We start from the raw sequence: 7,947 nt of genomic DNA on the forward strand, positions 1-7,947 counted from the left end.
CTCGGAGGGATGAGGGCATCTCTCCCCCACCACCTGGGACCACGGGCTATTTTTAGCAACCAGACCTTCCACACCTCCCAGATAAATAGCTTACTTCCCCGTGCCCCACATTTCCCCACCTCACCAAGATTTACTTCTTCTGCTTCCAGCCCTGGCAAACTCTGATAAAACTGGCACCAGGAGTGGCATGCATGATAGGATGCTTGGGAGTAGGGGAGCTGGGCTAGATTATCTGTGGGGCAATTTGTCCACCTGGGGATGGGGCCTGTAGGTTGGAGGTCTAAAAATAGCCTGGTGCTCCGGGTCCTCCTGGCAAAGCCTCCCTCCCATTCAGCATGGGGCAGCGAGGAGCAGCAGGGCCTGGGCTGGGGCCACTGGGGCTGTCACCTGGCCCCACTGTGCAGGGTGGGGTGCAGTGACTTGCCAACAGCAGCTGGAACTGCTGGTGAGTGAGTGCTGTTTTTTGGGGGGAGTTAATTGCTGGGATGCTGGGGCAGGGGGCAGTAATGGTGGGGCTCAGTGGGCTGGCAGGGTGGGACCAAGTGGGGCAGGGATCAGGAGAATTGGGGGGGGTGGGGCTGGGTGGAGCAGTCATGGGAGGACTTGGGGAAGCAGGTGGGGGGGTGGGACCAGGGGGCCAGGGATTGGGAGGCTGAGGGAGTGGGCAGGGATGGTAGCATTCCCTCCATGGTCTCCTCCCCCTCCTCCAGCCCCCCCAATCCCTTACTTACCAGCACTGCAGCCTGGGTCCAGCTCCCTGCTGGTGGCACGCAGCCTGCCCTGCACAAGCAGGCAGCGTGCTTCAGCACCAGGGCAAGGGCCAACCATAGAGAGACTGTGGCAGCCAGAGCATCTCTTTGGAGGACCCAGCCTCCAGTTGCCTGCCCCACATTTTTTATCTGTGGGTTTTTTTGACCCCTGGATATCCAGGGTTCTAATTTTGTTCCATGCTGCAAATTTGCTGCTCAGTGAACATTTTCTTGGTCCTGCATGTGCCTCTTGCAGCATCTCAGAGGAGTTTGAAATGCTGCAGGAGGCACATGTGGGCTTGTCTGGATGTGCCCAGAGAGTTCATCAACAGTATTAAACTTTATTTAATGGATTTGCTAGATTTAATTTAATGTAATTTGACTATTTAAATTTTAGCAGAGAATAAATTAGAAATAATTTTGTCTATAAACTGCTGCTCTGAAACAGAAGTATAAAATCTTAACAATATATTTCTTATGATTTTTTGTTATTGTTAATGCTTCCAGTTTGATATGCTTATTAACAAGTTATGTTCTAGCAATGTTTTAGGTTTAGGAAATTAATATAAGCTTAAAATAAATTAAGGTTTTCTAGACATTTTGGACAAGATCACTTCATGAGTGTAGGATGACGGGTATCAGGAGACTTCTTGAGTTGACCTCAGAGTTTTCTTTTCTCAAGAGTTCAATTAGTCAGCCTTTAGCTCTATCACCTTAATAGAATTATGAGAAAGAAAGGCATTTTGTGCTATATGTGTGGAATGTGTGGCAGTTAAGGTCTCTTGTAGTCTGAAGTCATTTTTCTTATTCTCCCTGGTTCTTTTTGTAGTTTTTTTTATAATTTCTCTTTCTCTTTTTTGATTTGTCCTTCATCAGTTAAGCACCCATGATTATTGTGGTGAACTCTGATCCAGCATGCTTCTCTGTAAAGCTCTCAGATGGAATTCCAACCTCACATCTGTCCCTTGCCAAGAAGGATCTGTCTTCTGATTGTCAATTGTCTTTTCCCTTTGAAAGGGATTATGCACATTTTCCTTTACTTTATTAGTGCAAGACAGTAGACAATAGTGGGACTCAAAGTTGTAACTTGTGGCTCAATTTCAGATTTTCAGCAAGTAATAGAAGTTCTTTAATGTGGACCTTTAAAAAAGACTGAATGTTTGCTCCTTTGGTCAATTTTTCTTTCCATTTTGGACAGGTACAGAAGTCAAACAGATTGTGCAGAAAGCACTCTACAGCTGTAACCAAACAGATTGTCGGGGCACATACAGCACTGTAAAAATGGTGGATCCCTCTCTAATATAACCTTGAATATTGTATCAGACTTCAACACTTCAGCTTAGAGCACCATAACAAACCTCTGTACCACATCCCATCGTGACTCACAGTAGGTCGCATTCTGCTGACCTCCCATGGAGCACTGTGGCACTCTGCTCACCCTCCCTCACAGAGCAGCAGTCTAGTCTACCCTGGCCTGAGCTAGTCTCTTCTGCCTGAGCACCAGGCTGGCCCCACCGTGCCCCACTCCCAGGCTTTCAGTGACATGAGGCAGCAAAGCCCCTATTTCCAACCCCCACCATCCCTGTTCCCTCAAGCCAGCTATAATCCACTGTCTGGTATTATCACTCAGTGCGCAGAGTCCATCTACCCAGTCTGGGCATTTGTAAAGATTGCAGCTTTTGATTATGTGCTGGGCTGTTTGTTGGACACCACATTCACATTGGGGGCTGTCCAAGATGTTCATCCTGTGAAGTGTTTTTCTCAAGCATCTGTATCCAGATCTCACTCTGTTCAGTCTGATCCACACTTCTCTGTCAAGGTTGTGCTCTATGGGGAGCTTATGTAGTGTTGGAATAAAATGCTGTAGGAATAGATTTCAGACTCTGAACAATCATTTCAATTCCGTTCACCCCACCCCTTACCTAAATTTATCACAACACCCAAGCCTGGCCTGCCAGGCTTTCCATGGTCCCATAAGTCTGGTAGCAGGGGAGCAGTTAAGATCTGTCTTCTTATGTCACTTTGCCTAATGCCCTAGAGCAGTGGTTCTCAACCCACGGGCTGTGTGCGGTTCAATCAACATACTGCTGTGGCTTATGTGACATGCTGTTAAAATATTTTTTAAATGGATACACAGGAATTAAGTCGTGCAGGTGCAGCCCATGTCATACACTGAGAGCTATAAGTGTGGCCCACTATGGCAAATAGGTTGAGAACCACTGTTTTAGTGTACACAGAATACGTCTGTGTATGTGAAAATTGTGCGGCCTGTTATGAGTCTGTGCACTGTTAAGTACAGTGTCAAGCTTTATAGTGCAACAACTTCTGGATCATACAGGAGCACAGTAATCTGCTGGGGTGTATACCATGGCAAGTGCAGTGGTTCTGAGCATTCTGAACTTGGCAAACCACATTATACTAGCTAAACATCTTAAGGCAGATACCCATGCAGATTTTACTACTGACCATCTGAATGTGATGTTTATAGGTGAGGGGACAGAAATGCAGGGGCAGGAAATTATTTTGAGTGGAGGGCCGCTTGCCTATTTTTGGCAAGCTCTCGAGGGTCACAGGGGTAGCGCCACCCCTTGGAATGTGCCTCACCTCTTGACAGGTGCCCCGCCCCCTGGTCACCATCTTGGGACCAATGTTCCATTGTCTTGGGACCAATGTCCCAGGGCCATCACTGGTGGGGCCCAGAGTGGGGTGCAGGCTGGCGGGGTCTGTGGAGCCAGGCTGCACTGCACCAGCAGGGATGGGGGGAGCTGGCCCGACTCCATAGAGCCCCTGCTTGTCGGGACCCTGTACCCCTGCTGCCCTGCTCTGGGTCCTGCTGGTACTGGCCCCGGGACACTGGTACAGGCCCTATGCTCCCATACTCACTCACTCCCAGTTCCCCCCAGCCCTGTGATACAGGCAGGGGGCACACAGCCCTGATCCCTTGCTTGCTGGTAGGGAAGAAGCTGGTGTGGAGAGCAGGAAAATGTGGCCCCTCCTTTGCCCCATGGGCTGCGCTTCCTGCTGCAGCCACTTGCAGCCCACATGGTGCTGTCCTGAGCAGGCACAGGCAGCCCCAAGTGAGCTGCGAGCAGCTGCAGCGTGGGGCACCGGCCATGGGGTGGGCAAGGAGCTGTTTTCCCGCCCCTGTACTTAGCACCAAATTGTAACTCACCCCACTGCCAGCCTGGGCCCTGTGCCAACTCTGGGCTCACCTGTTGGGGCTGTGCCATGGTGGCAGCAGCTGCAGCCCCTCCCCCCCCCACTTGCCATGCTGGGCAGTGTTTGCTACTGCTGCCCACCCAGAGCTCACATGCTGGGCAGCCCAGAAGGCCCTCCTGGAGCTTCGGATGCGGGGTGGGGGGGGCGGGGCTGGGCAGGCCCTGCTGTTGCAGGAGCCCACTGAGGATTTCCCTGGGTCCTAATGCCCCTAGTTCCTTTCATTTTTGACAGGAACCAAGGACAGATAAATTTTAATTTTCAGTTTTTTTTATGGGCCCCAAATTCAGCCCATGGACCTTATTTTGCCCACCCATGGTCTAATGTGACTTCTTGATAAGTTAGATGTATGCTCATGGGGAAGGATATAATTGCCTAGTGTCATATTCAGTGTGCTCTTGGCTCACTGATTGTCCACATGAAAGACTGATGATACAAATTTATTGTATCATTTATCCATTGACCTTGTGCTTCTCAAACACCCCTCCCCACCAACCTCTGGCCTGGAGGCAAGAGGGCAGGGCAAGATTAATGTATGGGCAAACCTGTCTAAAAGACTTGCCTACGGCCCTGAGCTGCTGGGGCCCTCTGGCTCTTTTCTCTGCAGCAGCAGTGTAAATGGCACCATCTGCCTTCCTTCTCCCACCTTCCCCTCCCCTCTGCTGGCCTTGTTGCTGTGATGGCCGCTTCCTAGCAGCAGCTCCAAGCCCCACTCCCCCCAGATGATAGTGCTGGGGTAGGAATGGGGGTCTTGACTGGCCCAGGTTCCATATGTTTGTTTGCCTAGGGCCCACTAAAGGGTTAATCCAGCCCTGCTTGAAAGGAAACAGAGACTCTAGCATCAGGACCCCCTACTGTTGTTGGAGACTTATCAGTCTGTATTACACTGAGTGACCATCAATCTGGTTAATTGTCATCTGGTCACCCCATCCCTTAAGGTCATGTTTCTTTCCTGAGAGAGGCCAAAGTGTTGATAAGGAACCACTTTATGCAAAATACCCAAACACAGTTCAAAAGACACTGAAAGCATTTTTTGAGCCCCACAGCCAAGATGCAAATAAAAGTCACAACTGCAGATTTTCACTGCCACGTTTCCCAGTGCTGTTTGGCAAAACACCTACTTATGAGCACCCCTGCAGGTAAGGTGCAGCGGGAACGGGGAATTCTACCTAGCAACCTCCACCCCCCTCCACTCCCTCCTTCCAGAGATGGTTATCCCTCTGGGCCTGGATGCTTTGCTTCTCAGGCCTCCTGGCTCCCACAGCAGGAAGATGGAACCCAGGCATCTAGGTTTTTCCAATGGGGGACAAATGCAGGCATTTCATACCATGGCCAGTGCTGGATTGTGAGCAGCTGCACAGCTTCCAGCCCTAGGTGGGGAAAAGGGTCCAGACAAGGTACTTGCCATCGCTTTCTCAGTATCTCCCTTGTCTGCAGACTCCACAATTGGGTGCAGGAGGTCTGGTTGTGGAGCCCAATATACTGGATTTATGATGGTCAGCTGGAGACATGTGCATAGATGGTGCCAGTGAAATGCAGACCAAAGGGGACTCTAAGTGTGGGTTGTTGGAATGGACATGTTGCTGAATGCTTGCACCCACAGTGCTGTGGCACCTGAATGAGTCATTCAGGGCCAGAAAAGTGCCGCAAAGGTCCAAAAACAGGGTCTCTAGATGACCACCCACTGTCTGTGGGAGGCCACCCTCACTGCTGCAGAGTAGAGTTGCAGTGACAGGACAAGGAGTTTATGCACAGGGTAAAAGCTTGCTTGGGGTCCAGCAATGACACACCTGAGTGGTGTCAGTACCATTTCCCAGGGGGAGACCACTGCCCTCCTGGGGAGGAGTTGTGGGTCAGGCTGCTGCTCCCTCTCCCCTCAGCATGTAAAGCTGCACTCTAGGGACTCCTCCCTTGAGCAACATGCCTAAGAGTCCTAAGGAGGGAGGAGGTAGATGACAGCCATGGGGGAATACTCCATACCACATATTTATTAGGCAAAGCTGGAGTGTAGGGCCCTGGAACAGGAGATATGGCAGGTGGGAACCACTGCCCCATGGTCCAGGAAGCCAGGAATATGTTGCGTGGGGCCCACTCTGGAAGACAGAGGTACAGGAGGGGTGGGGGACCAGGCTGCCCAAGAACCACTGTCAGCCAGCATCAACCTCACCTGCCTTCCAGGGCCAACTCATTACCCGTGGCTACTGGCAGTTGCCGGTGTAGGTGCAGGGCCCCAAAGAGGTTCTGGGCTAGTCCCAAAAGGACATAAGGGGACTCAGGATTGGGGGGGCAGGCATTTGACTAGGCCAGGTCTCTAGAGCCACAGGTCCTGCTGCAGGGGAGTTGTGCATCCTCTGTGTGGAGAGGTAGCCCCCTGGGCTCATGTCCAAGTTCTGGAGTGGGCAATGCTCCACAGTTTATTATCTGTACCCAAAGTTTTGCAGCTGCAACATTTAATTAAACTGAAGGTCATCAGTTTCATGCACAGAATTTCCCCTGCCCCCCCAGGCTTTCATGTTTAAGTTGAGTCCTTGTAGCTGCCCACCTCCTTTCCCTACTCAATATCATAGCTGCCCTAGTACAGCCAGGTTTTCCCCCACTCTTAATGTTGGCTAAGAAGGCAGTTTCACATTCTAGAATGGGCAATGTTGTGGTTTTTCTTTAGTAAACACACAGTTGGGCAGCTTCAACATTTGATTAAAATGTGGCACATCTCTTCCCCATGCCACATTCCCACACACCCCTGTTTTGTGCTCCTGGGGGGGAGAAGGAAAAGGGGGAAGGGATGGTGCCCAGCCATCCTGGGTTGTGGCAGTGGTGCCACTGATGCAGGGCCAGAGGAGCCTGTGGCAGGAGACCCATGGTCTGGTGCCAGGCTCCGGGCACTCAAAGCCTTTCAGCCCTATTCACCCAGGCTCTTGGTCCACATGGGTGAGGAGCTATTTAGCCAGGACTTGGCAGACCTGGACAATCTGCCATGCTGCAGAGTTGAGGCCACACACATCAGCGGTGGGGCTTGCTTTTTTATGTGCTCCAGCTGCCAGGCCCAGTCTGTTGTTAAAGTGCTTCATCAAATGAGCTTTAAAGTGCCCTGCCACATTTTTCAGCACAGGAATACTGATACATGTGATGCTGGAGGCTGCTGGAGCATCTCAATTGCCATGTTCTAGCAGACTTGATTAACTGAGTCTGCTCTGATGCACTGGTATTGCAGAGTATGTCAGAGCAGGCTCCCTGCACGTGTATAGGAGCCCTTAGGGTGAAGCTCAAAAATTAGACCACTTCCACCTCAGCGTTCTTGAATACCTGTATGTAGCCTTCAAGTGCATTCCCCAGTGCACTTAACTGGCTTAATATTCCTGTGGTAGTGGTGGACTCCGCTGGCAAGAATGCAAGTGAAAGTCTTGTGTTGCCTTACAAGTTTTTATGATGTTCTGTACTTGGTCAAAACATAGCAAAAATGTAAAGGACTGTGAACAGTATCTTTAGGATGAATTCAATAATCAGTAAGTCAGACACATAGGCCAGTGGCACTGCTAGCTTTCTAGCTCAGTTTTAAATGACACAACCCTGCCTCAGGCCACAAAGATATGAGTATTTTTCTGCCTCTTCATTCTGCTTCTGTTGGATAAAACATTGATAAATGGCAAGATATCAGCACCACTCTTCCCTCCTGCAATAAAGCATCACCAAGTGCCAACATTTTGAAACAATCTCTCCTCATAGGCAAGGCTGCAAATCTGCCTCAAGGCACCTAAGTCACTTACAAGATTCTACCTCCAGGAATTGAAAGAACTGTATCTCTGGATGGTTTGGACTATATGTCTGGTTGCAGGTTATAGCAGTTTTTTTCTTCCACAATCACACTGATGAAACATTGCTGCTTTTAAGTGTTTTAGGTGCGTTTATTTTACAAAAGGACAGATTTTTATATACATTTCAGGCTTTACTATTAAATCACTAGGAGATAGCTATGATTTTAGAT

Source organism: Gavialis gangeticus, unplaced genomic scaffold (genome assembly GCF_001723915.1).
Source record: "Gavialis gangeticus isolate Ggan-Ray unplaced genomic scaffold, GavGan_comp1, whole genome shotgun sequence".
In the NCBI taxonomy this organism is placed as follows: Eukaryota; Metazoa; Chordata; order Crocodylia; family Gavialidae; genus Gavialis; species Gavialis gangeticus.